Source organism: Artibeus jamaicensis, unplaced genomic scaffold (assembly GCF_021234435.1).
Source record: "Artibeus jamaicensis isolate MK-2021 breed Jamaican fruit bat unplaced genomic scaffold, CSHL_Jam_final contig_3275, whole genome shotgun sequence".
In the NCBI taxonomy this organism is placed as follows: Eukaryota; Metazoa; Chordata; class Mammalia; order Chiroptera; family Phyllostomidae; genus Artibeus; species Artibeus jamaicensis.
The window spans coordinates 368,311-380,930 of NW_026521773.1; the positions used below are offsets into that span (position 1 = coordinate 368,311).

Consider the following 12,620-nt stretch of genomic DNA (forward strand, 5'->3'; position numbering starts at 1 on the left):
GCTGGGTTCTGGTGAAGGACCTCTTTCTGGGTTGCTGGTGGCTGCCTTCTTGCTGTATTCTCACTCGGCAGAGAGTGTGAGAGAGCAAGCCATCTGGTCTCTTCTCATAAGGGCACTAATCTCATCATGAAGCCCCCACTCTTGTGGCTGCCTGACTACCCAATTACCTCCTAAAGGCTCCACTTCTAGGTACCATCACATTGAGGGTTAGGACTCAGACATGAATGGGGAGGGCGGGGCAGAAACATTCAGTTCCGAACACCTAGTAATTTTACTTCTTGGTGTTTACATCTGAAAGCTCTCACACATACACACAAGGAGACACACGCAAAGGTTCATGCATCCCTCATCTCTTTGTAATGGCCAAACATTAGCCACACCTAAATGTTCAGTAAGGGCTCACAGAAGTTACACAGGAATGGATTCAACTTATATGTATTCATGTGGATAAATCTCAAAAACAAATTGAGATAAAAACATAATTTTCAAAAAATATATACAGACCAATGAAAAAGCACAAAATCATAATATGTTTTTATGTATATGAGCAACACATAGCTGGTTGTTCCAACCAAGGGTAGGACCCTTGCTAAAGGGCCTCAGGGTTTCGTCATCTTTGCCCATCCCCATGTCCAGAGCTGATCCTTCTTACCTGTTAAGACTCAGCTCAGGGGTCATTTTCCCAGGAAGCTCTACCTGAAACCCAACCACCCAGCCTTTCAGGCCAGAACTTGGCTTACTGGGCTTTGTGTTACAGCCCTACTTCTTTGTTTTATAATTATCTTTCTAAATGTGTCCCTCACCTAATGGAGCATTTGGGGCTATGCCTAATTCTTCCCTCTGTCTTTAGGAATACAGAAAGTTAGGGATCTTCCCCTTCTCCTGGTTGGGGTCACTGGTGGAGGGCAGATGACCTCTAGAAGAAGAGAAAAGTGTGGGGTTCCAGCTCCACTCAGAACCCAGTTGGTGGCAACCCCCAGTGTGTTTCTGTTTGTCCACATGGGAAGCAACTGCCACTCACCTTCACAAAAGTGAGGAATGGAGCAGCTTCCAGCACTTCTCCATTTCTCCACCTGTAAAATGGGAACAATGAGACTTCAGGACTTTTAAGTTGCTTTGAAAATTTGGGGTGCAAGGATTCCCAAACTTCAGGTAAGTAGCTGTCAGTGAGTGAGTGCGTGCATAGGCAGAAAAAGTAGACAGTTAACTCTCCATTAATTTCTGTGTTTCCTTATTGCCCACGAGGAGTAATCCTGATAGTCTAGAGTATCTTCCTTGAAGGTAAGAAAACTGAGTTCCAAAGAAGGAAGAGCTTGTCCCAAGATGTATAGCTATGAAGGGATAGAGCTTGGATTTGGCTCCAAGTCGAATTCTCTTTGTTTCTAAGCAAACACCCTATTTTAGGGCTTTTCATAAAAACCAAGCTTGTCATTGCTCCTGCTTTGCCTTGGTCCTCTCATCTTTGGATTGAGAAAAACAGACCAGATCAGTAGTTCCTAGTCTACTCTATAGACTTCTGTCAATAGAACTACCTGTGGAGCTTCATAAAAAAGTATTTTGTCATGCACAGTGGCCAGAAGTTCTTATTCAGTTGATCTAGAGCAGAGCTCAGAAATCTGTACCTGAAAAACTCTTCCCAGTGATTCTGATAAGCAGCTTAATTCGAGATCCCTAGCGCTTCTCCATCTTCAGAGTGCATAGGAACCACCTCAGGCTCTGGTTAAATGCAGATTCTGTCTCAGAAGGACTGGGGAGGGGCCTGAGCATCTGCACTTCTAACAAACTCCCAGGTGATGCTGAAGCTGCTGGTTTGAGCACCACAGTTTGAGTAGCAAGAGCCTAAGTCATATTGAACAGCATTTCCAGGTCTGTTATCTTAGGATTCTAGCTTTCTGGAGGGTTCTCCTAGCTTCTTTCTGCTAGCTCCTTTCTCTCTGCTGCAACCTCCATTTGACTCAGCCTTTCTCTCCAGGCTCCACTGTACTCATGAGCACATGTAAGTCTAGTGAGGCTGGCCTGGCATTTCTCAATATGTTGCTTGCTCATTTCCTATCAAGTTTATGTTCTTAGCTCATTCTTTCCCAGCACACAGACATTGGATATGTCTTGGTCCAGACACCAGCCACTGTCACTGTGAGGGTGTGTGGTTATCAGGTTGGTTGGACATACCCAGAAGGTGGAGGTGGGTGGGGAGTTCTTCTGGCAGAGCAGCTTGAGGCAAACCTTTGGGGAGAGAGAATAAGATCACGCCCCAACTCAGAGGTAGGAACAGAGGTTCTTACACTCTTCTTGGACCCTGAGGGAATAGCCTCTTTCTGTTTTCCTCCTGACTCCTCCTTCCCTCCCTTCTCTCCTGGACTCCACAGAGACTCTCGCTCCACATCCTTTGGGGACTCTGTGACAGCCAGTGGCAAGGGAATGAATGTCAGGGATGACTCAATTCTTGGTGCCTGGAGAGGCTGGAAAAGTTTGGCTGAGTGGGTCCCCAGGTTCGCTTGGGGAAGACAGTCATGCACCTGGATGAGAGGAGTCCCTTTGTCTCACTTTCCCCTCCCATTCTTTGGGGCTCAATATTTTTATTTGCTTTATGATCTTCTACACAAATACATATTCTTGTGGTTCTCCTAATCCTTCACATTGCTACTCTTGCCTGACATGTCCAGACTGTCCCTTATCTGGAGAACTCTCCCTTTTTGTTGCAGAACACACTCAGATCTCACCTTCTTCTTGAAGCCTTCCTGCCTCTATAGCAGAGCCACTCTTTCCCTCTGTGCATCTTTCAGGTGCGGATCATGCACACAGCATGAATCCAGCACAGGCAAGGACACATCATTGCGTCTTATGCTGCAGCAGACTGGAAGCAAGCTGAGGCCAGCACCAGACATGAAGTCAGCACTTGGGACATTAAATTAGAGCCCTTGGTGGTGGGCGGGGGGTAGGCATGGCTGAGTTTTTCAAGCTCCTAGGATAGAAAACCACTTGGGATGTCCATCTAGCATTGAGAAACACTCCCAGAAAGATGGGAATGGAGTGAGCCTGCAGTTAGGGCCGAGTGGCTCAGCCTGTGGGGGTAGAAGCTGCAACGTGGAATCACCTCATTTCTATGCTGTATCTCATAGCTAACTTGTCATTCATGTTAGCAGGGTGTTGATTACTTCACATAACTCATGCTTATTGCACTCTACCATGTTCAGGGCTTACATTTAAGATCTTAAAGATGAACCAAATAGCCATGGTCTCTTATTTTCCCATGGATTTTACAGGGAGAGTCAGAATTAACTAAATAAAAACACAGGGGACAGTGTTTCGGGCTGAAGTGATGAATTGTGCAAATGCCGGGAGGTGGGAATGCAGACGGAACATTTGAAAAAATGAAAATTCAATGGGGCTAGAACTCAGAGAATGATGGGGACAGAGGTGTGACTGAGCCGGAAGGCAGGTAGAGGACAAACGGGGGAGACTGACAGGCCATGCTGAAGTTTTGGGTTTCATTTTTTCCCCCTACAAGCAGTGAGCCACTGCTGAGAGGTTTAAGGAAGGACTGAGACATGAAAAAACTCATTTCAAAAGATCACTCTGATTGGTGTGAGCAGAAGGGACTGAAGGGGAGATGAGTGAGTGGCATGGGCACAGTGAAGGACAGAGATGATGGTGACCTGTGAAGAAGGGGCACCTGTGGCACTGGGGATCAGCACAGCAAGCTGCCTCTGAGTGGGCAGAATGCTGGAGACACTAAGGAAAGCTCTGGGCATCTTCTAGGCAGGGCTGCCATGTCAGTTAGATGTGTATTCTTAATATAAATATTTCATCAGATAATATGCTTTACATATATTTTATCCCTTTCAGTGGGTTGTCTATTCACTCTTTTAATGGTATATTTGAAGCACAGAACTTTAAAAATTATTTTAAAGATTTTATTTATTTATTTTTAGAGAGAGAGGAAGGGAGGGAGAAAGGGAGAGAAACATCAGTTGCCTCTTGCACACTCCCATTTGGGGACCTGGTCCACAGCCCAGGCATGTGACCTGACTGGGAACTGGACTGGCAGCCTTTCAGTTTGCAGGACAATGCCCTGCCCACTGAGCCACACAAGCCAGGGCTGGAATTTTTCATTTTGATGAAGTCCATTTATCTATTTTTCTTCTACTGCTTATGTTTTTTGGGTCATACCTAAGAAGCCATGTGTGAGACAAGTCACAGATTCACTATCATGCTGTCTCCTAAGAGTTTTGTAGTTTTAGTTCTTATTTGAGGTCTATGATCCATTTTGAGTTAATTTTTGTGGGTGGCATGAGGTAAAGATCCAACCTCATTCTTTTGCATTGAGGTAAGCAGTTGTCCTATCACCACTCTTTCTCCATTCAATTGTCCTGGCAGCCTTGTTGAAAATAAAGCGACCAGCCTCAGTGGTTCTGAATATCTCCTTTATGTTATTCTTGGCCTTAGCAGGGCAGGAATAGGAAGCATAGATAAAGCAATAGAGGAGCTCACAAGAAAACTAGATCATGTCCGGGTGATCAGAGTGGACAGGGGGGTGAGAGGGGGCTTTTCTGCAGACCATGCGGGACTCAAACAGGGCGGGCCTGGAGTAGAGGAAGGTGCTACAGAGGGGAAAATAGCGTTCAAACAAAAGGCTCTGGGGAGAAAAGCATAAGGTATACATGACTGAATGATGGGTCAGATGTACTCAGCCTCCCATTTTTTAATAGTTATGTGACATGAAATGGGAAGAAACTCCTGTAGAAAATGAGAGATGTGAGAGATAATTATTTTAATATTTGATATTATTCTAAAATATATTGTTTAAAAGCCCTATGACCTGTCAGTAAAAATAACACATTATATACTAAAAATCACTGAACCGTATATTTTAAAAGGATGAATTATATGATATATAGATTATATCTCAATAAAACATTAAAAATCACACGCCACACTGAAAGGAGAAAATACTTCATGGGAACTCTGCATAGAGAAGGATTTTCCAATGATCACACTGGCGGAGGAGTCACAGGGAGATTTTTTAAATCAGCTGCATTTGTGTAAGTTGAAAAGTTGTGTATGTCAAAAGATCAAAAAGAAAATGGAGGGAAGCAAAGGTGATTGGGCAAAACTTGCATCATAAGTAAGAAAGTGTAGAGTTTAAAATTCTAATACAGAAAGGACTTAGACAAGTCTTTATAGTAGTCAAATGACATGAAGAAATAATGAACAGAAGAATAAATAAAATTTATTTACAGATAAGTTAGTAAGCAAAAATAATTAAACAGAAAAGAGGTACCTTTTTGCTTATTATATTTGCAGCAATTAAGTAAAAAAAAAAGAACAGAAAGTACTAATAGGATGTAGAGAAAAGAAGACATTCTTGAAGAATGTGTGCTGGAATGTAAATCATTAACAGTTTTATAAACTCTTTAAAAAATATGTTTATTGATGAGAAAGAGAAAGAGAGCCATTGACCACTTGCCTCTCATATATGCTCTGACTGGAGATCGAACCCAAAACCTAGGCTTGTGCCCTGACTGGGGATTGAACCCCTAAACTTTTGGTGTATGGGACGATGCTCCAACCAACTGGGCCACCCTGGCCGGGGCCAGTTTTGTAAACTCTTTTGCCAACATGTATCATGAACCAGAAAAATGTTCCACCCAGCAACTTCACTTCTGAAAATTTGTTGTAAGAACCTGGGGAAATCTATGTAGGTAGATTTATTTACAATGATTTTTATTGTGTCATTATTTATAATAGTGGGAATAATTAGAAGATTCTAATAATCCATAATGGAAGATTATATACAAATATGGCACCTGCTTATGGTATGATATTAATTATGAAAATGTTTATAAAGATTTAATAATAATAGTGTGGAAAACATTATCTTATAAGATCATGTGAAAAAAACAGCATGTTAACAATATTAGATAAACATATAGAAAAAGGGCCATAAGAATTTGAGTAAAGTATTCACAGTGGTTTCATTTAAGAAGGGATTATTTTTTTATATTTTAGACATTTACTATAATGACATGAATGAGTTCTCAGTTGGAAAAAATAGAGTTTAAAAAGTAAAGAATAAAGAATCACAACTAACAAATAAAAAACAAAATCACCCATCAGGGACAAAGATCTAATCCCGGATGTGTGACAGTAGACAAATCTCTAAATCTTTCTGGACCTAGGATCCTTTTCTAGAATATTCTTGCCCTTTCAGGCCACACATAGTTCTATGTACTTGGTGTCATATTCCCCATGTCAAGACCAATGAGTAAGTTTTTTTTCCAAGCAGGGTCAGAATTGGTCCCTGAAGCCTAGTGACCCTACTAAGGTCCTGGCTTGCCTAGTCTTGCCATCATTTCTTGTTGTCAGGGACAAATTCACAGTCTAACACTATGCTCCTATCAGGTTTCCTCTTAGAAGCCAAGTGTTTGCTGGCATCTTTGGTATTCCCAACTCTGGATAGAATGTGCTTGGAAACATATATCCACTCACCAAGTCATCCTATAGGGACTGCTGGTCACTCATTCCCTCTAGGCTGCAGCTCTGTCCTTGGCCAGTGGGTCCAATGCCAGTCCTGCAGAGTCAGAATCTTCATTTTCTTGCATCTGCTTGCAAGGCTAAGCATCCATCTTGAACATGAGTCTTTCAGATCTCTAATGGTCAAGTCCGGGGAATAAGGCCTGTTGAAAAGTCTGGGCTTCTACTCTGGGGAAGGATTTGTATGGGGTTGAACATCTTGTCCAGCCAAAGAGTCTTCACAAAGCCCCTTTCATGTCCCTGTTCCTCAGGCTATATAGATAAACGGGTTCAGAATGGGGGTCACCACTGTGTATACCACAGATGTCACCATTCCAGTGTCTGCTGAATAGGAGGATGAGGGATGAAAATATGCCAGAAAGACTGTGCCATAGAAGAGAGTGACCACTGACAGGTGAGAGCTACAGGTAGAGAAGACTTTTGCTTCCCCCAAGCAGAAGGGACTCTGAGAATGGTGCGGATCATATGGGCATAAGCAACCAGGATGCAGGTTTGAGGGACCACACCTGAAACAGCCGCTTGCAGTGGTCTGAAAGATATGAGTATCTGAACAGGCCAGTATGAGGAGTGGGTGAAAATCACAGAAGTGTGGGATGGAACGGGAGGCACAAAGGGAGAACTGAGACATCAGGAGAGTGAGTGAGAAGGCGAGGAGCTGGGAGCAGAGCCAGGATGCAGTGACCAGCCCCAGGACTGTGGGGTAGTGCAAAGGAAGACAGATGATCATGTAGCAGTCATATGCCATCACGGCCAGCACAGAGTCATCCAGCAGGGCCAACACCATGAGGAAATATATCTGCATGAGGCTCCCAGCATAGGATATGGTGTGGTGCTGTGTCTGGATGTGCACCAGCACCTTGGGGACAATGGAGCAGGAGAAGCCGGTATTGATGAAGGACAGGTTGGCTAGGAAGAAGCACATGGGGGTGTGGAGGTGCTGGTCAGTGCTGTGGCCTGGATGATGAGTAGGTTTCCCAGTAGGGTGACCAGGTACATACGCAGGAAGAGGGGCTTCTGTTCTGGGTGTTCAGAGAAGCCTAGTAGCAAGAAGTCAGAGACAGTGGATCGGTTTCTAATTTCCTTTTAAGGCAGAGAATTTAGAGAAGGATCTTCCTCAAATAAAGATGGACTCTAAATATTGCAGAGTCCAGGCACTGTGGTCTATTTTTTCTCTATTCCTTGAAGGACTCACTGAGATTTACTAGTAGCTGTAACTGCTGGCTTGCACATCTGTCCAGATAAGAGGGCTATGGACTATGATAATTAGGCATCAGGGTAGAAATGTACTTGGGGTTCTAGATTCCTGCAAATTTTCCCCATGGTTTGTCTGGGATTCACCTGAAAGAACGTCTACAAATGTAATTAACTTTAAAAAAACTTGAGAACAACTTTGCTCTTAATTTCATCATCTTAGTGTGGAGCTCATTTTGGGGTCATGCATATACTAGGATTTACTCTGCAAAACAAGGTGCTCAGTGTACATGTTTGTGAGTGTCTATTTGGGAACATGAAAGCAGGGGCCAGCCTAGACTTAGGGATCTCCAGGTGGTCTGGGAGTGCTCTGGCCCCCTTTGGTGTTGAAGGTCATTCCAATTAGTGTGGTTATGAGAATGCTGCAAATGGAATAGCACTTTATCATAAGGGCACATCATTTTCATTTTAATCATCAATTTTACCATTAACATCTTTTGTTTAGTTTCTGGGCTTTGGCATCCTGATATTGGGATGGAAATCCTTTCTCTGTTCCTTGTTCTCAGTCTGACCTTGGCCAGTTACTTAACTCTGAATCTGTTTCATAGTTTGTAACCACATTGGCATTCTATTCCATGATGGCATAGAATCCAATAACACATATGGAGGGCACGTTATGCTACTATTAAGGGGAGTGGTGTGACTGTCATGGTCAACAGTAACTGATGAACTGTGAACCTGAGACACATGACGTAGTGAAAAAGCATCAGATGACTTACCTTACAGCTCTGTTCCTCAACGCCTTTTAAACCTGGGACATGTTTACTGTTTCTGACCCTGGCTTTTCTTATCTATAAGATAAAGATAAAATCCCACCTGATCAGCCTGTTGGAAAAAACAAAATCTGGAATCAGCTGAAGTTTGTTCATGAACCATTATGTGCAATGAAGATTGAAAAATTCCAATAAAATGAGGGTGCTTTGTCGCTGTGTCCCGGTCACTGCCTGCAGGCTGGGCTTGTAAGTCGTGAGATGTCAATACTAAAAGTCATTGTCATCATCATCATCATTATCAACATCATCTTTGAAGGATTATGACTACTCAGAACTGTCAATGGCAAAGTATTTGTTTGGCATCTGGAAACCAAGTACAAACTTAGACAAATAACTTAATCATAAGAGTCCCCACATTATTGATTATATATTGGAAATAAATAAGTCTATCTTAACAGTTATTTGATAACTCAAATTTCATGAAAAAGAAAGGGTGTGAATGAGGGTAGTAAATTTTAAGTGGACACAGAGGAAGTATTGGTGTTGGCCTGGAGTGGCAGTTGAGAGTGATTCTGGGAAGCACACCTGTCTGAGCGGACTGAGAGTGAATCAGGCTTTGTTACTGCACTAGGGCTACGCCCTGGTTACTGATGGGGCTGGGGAAGGGTGGTCCGAGACTCACTCTTCACCATGCCTTTTGTCTGGACTGTCAGGGATGTGATGAACACCAGGACTAGACTCCCCTCATGGTGATCAGAAGAGCCAGAAAATGATTGGCAGATAGGGATATAGGAAAGAAAAGGGAAAAAGAAAAAAGGGAAAAGCTCTATGTTCTGTCTGTATGTTCTATGGGTGTGTGTGTACCCATGTGTGTGTTCATGGGAGCATTAGGTAGACTCTGCTGTCTCTCTCCATTCCTTTGCCTCACTTCTTACCTGGAGATGCTGGCTAGCCTCAGTCTCTGACATTTCCAAAAAGCAGATTGGGGCCCTGGCTGGTGTAGCTCAGTGGATTGAGCGCGGGCCTCTGAATGAAAGGGTTGCTGGTTTGGTTCCCAGTTGGGGCACATGCCTCGGTTGCAGGCCAGGTCCCCAGTAGGGGACATGTAAGGGGCCACCACACATTGATGTTTCCCACCCTCTCTTTCTCCTTTTGTACCCCTCCCTCTAAATAAATAAATAAAATCTTTAAAAAACAAAAGCAGATTGGGTTTGCTACCCCATTGTCTTCCCAAGAAGTCACGGCTGGAGTCCTAGAGCCCTCATCTGCCTCTAGGAATAGCACAGGCCGAAGGCTCAGGTCTTTATGACATCTCAGGCACAGGAGCTGCTGGCACTTCTCAGGCCATGTCACTGGGGACCCATGCTCCAACCTCCTCCTTAGAAACAAGAGGGGGCAATTATCCAGCCCCCAGCCCTTCTCTTTAGACTGTGGTCCTGAGTTCCAGCAGTGTCAGTGATGGCTCTATTCAGAATGATCAGAGCTGGGACCTGTGGGAGAACTCCTGGTCTTTCCCTCAGGTGAAGTGAGGTTGGGATCCACCCTTGCAGCCTTAACCCCAAATAAACCCCATCTCTTTTATGAAGTCCACTCTTTCTAATGAAGAGCCTAATCCTCAAGAATGAAATACGTTATGTCCTAGAAAATACTTTAAAAAATAAAGGTAAAATAGATTAGGGGTCACGATCATTGCCTTCAAATGTCATGTAGAAGAGACATCATTTGTATTTTCTATGACCCCAGAGAATGGAGATATGAATAATGCGTAGACGCTATCTAAGGCCCCCGGGGCGCGATTCTGGATTTATTTATTTATTTTCGTTGTAAATGTATCTTGCATGTAAAAGAGCATATAAAAGTATGCGCTGCTTAAAGAACAATAATAAAATTAATGTCCATGCTTCCGCCACTCTGCTCTAAGCCTTAAACAGTATATGGCTCAATCCTCTAAAAACCTTTTGTGCCCCTTTTAAATCACATGCTTCGCTGGCGGTGGTCCTGGGGAGGATGTGACCGCAGGCTGACCTTAGAGCTGCATCCGGGCAATCGTAGGCTCCGCACGCCGCCGTCGGCTCGGACCGGAAGTGCTCCCGCAGTCCGCACTGAGGCCGCCGTTTTCAAGGACGAAGCCTCCAGAGAAGCAGGAGGGGTTGGGACCCTCTGTACCTTATACACAACCCCGTGGAAGTCTCTGGGTAAACTTGAAGATTCCGGCGGGCGGAGACGGACACCTCCTCGCCTTGTGGCGGCCAACACGAGTCAGGTAAGTTCTCTCGCTTGTTATTCTGCCTCCTGGTCTCTCTCCTCGGGCGCTCAGGGTCCTTCGTGGTTCGGGCTCGTTTGCCATCTGACGTACGTGTGTGTCTTAACTGTGTGCGGTAGTGGTTGGATTTGCCCCTTTGCCGACCTTTCTTCTGGAGGGAATGAAACTTTGTGTAATCTTCCGTAAATTGCCTGTTTTGCTCAGCATTATTCATTGGGATTTATTCAGGTGGATGCGCGTAGCCGAAGGGCATTCTGGGCCAGGGTTGTCTCCTAGGGGTGACCGCTGCTCATTATAAACTCGCGCCTCCGGCCGAATTTCAGATTGCAGGATTTTAGGATTTACAGTTATGTGTGTGTTGTCTAGGATTCCTCAGCAGTTTCTGGGGGAGGACTCCACGATCAGGTACAGAGTATTTCTACAACTAAGTCACACTAAGTTCAGCTAATACAGACTATGAATAGCTTCATGTAAATTCAGGTTATCTTTTCCCGCTAAATGAGTTCACTGTAAACCTTCACATATATGACTATTATACCAAGTATGATAAATACATATTTTTTAAATAGCCTCATATCAACTCCACATGTTACAAAATGAGTTTGCTGAAACTCTCTGAAATGCCTTCATTAGTTTTTGGATTTTAGGATTACGCCTATAGCATTGTGGACTTACATTCTGTTGTGGAACTGTACCACTGTACCATAATGTGTTTATCCATTTTAATGTTGGTGGACATTTGAGTTTGTTGGCAGGTTTTTGACATTTTTTCATAAAACTGTTTATTCTCTTAAGTGGAACTCCTCCTATTCTTATTTGAAAAATGAAAAAAATAAAGGCCCTGGCCAGCGTGGTTCAGTTGGTTGGGGCATCATTCTGCAAATCGAAAGGTTGCAGGTTTGATTCTTGGTTAGGCACATGCTGGGTTGCAGGTTCTGTTCCCACTTGGGGCACATCTAAGAGGCAACCAATTGATGTTTCTCACATCAGTGTTTCTCTCCCTCTCCCTCCCCCTCCCCTCCCCTCCCCTCCCCCCTCTTCCCCTCCCCCCCTTCTCTAAAATCAATAAGCATTTCCACAGGGAGGATAAAAAAGTGACATTTGAATAAATTGGCCTAACTTCGTTGCTCATTTCTTCTTTTTATTTTTAAATTCAAATTTTGCTGTATTTCAAAAAATTAATTTTTTTAAAATCTTTTTTATTGGTATTCTGTTACTGTTGTCCTAATTTTCTTCCCTTTTGCAATGGACAAATTTCTAGAAATACACAATCTTTCAAAACTGAATAATTTCTTCTTTAAAAATATCTCTGAGGAAATTGGAGAAACATTTTAGTCAACCATTCTTTAAAGAGAACATATCTACAATAGCAATCATTTATCATTTCTTTGTTCTATTATTGATATTTTAATATAGCTCAAGATTTATTATTTCAGCAGCTAAAAGACTTGTATTCAACTTTAGGCCCTGCTACCCACAAGTTTATGATCCATAAAATCTGCTGGTTTTGAAAACATGATGAAATAATTTAGGCAAAAGAGTTCCCGAGAGCAATGTTATATCTTACGGTTACTATTGCTGTTGACAGTAACAATCAGGGAAGGATTAATTAAGCAACAAGTTTACACTTACTCATTTGTGTGTGGTTAGGATTGTGTAATGCTCATTAAGGCTGATTACCAAAATACTTTTGGCTCTCCATTTTACAGATACGCTGTTGGATTGTGCCTTGGGCTCCATTTTGTTGGGTGGGGTTGTGAGATTAGTTGGAGATAATGAGTTGTGGTCAGAAGTATAAGTCACGTCTGAACCCGAGTATTTATTTCTCACAGCAAAAATCTTTGAACCTTTCACAGCTT

At 43.1% G+C, this 12,620-nt stretch overlaps 1 pseudogene; it reads right to left on the reverse strand.

Annotated features, from left to right (window-relative positions):
* Nucleotides 1–6,781: 6,781 nt before the first annotated feature.
* LOC119065844 (olfactory receptor 1G1-like) lies at nucleotides 6,782–7,764 on the reverse strand (annotated as a pseudogene).
* Nucleotides 7,765–12,620: the final 4,856 nt, after the last annotated feature.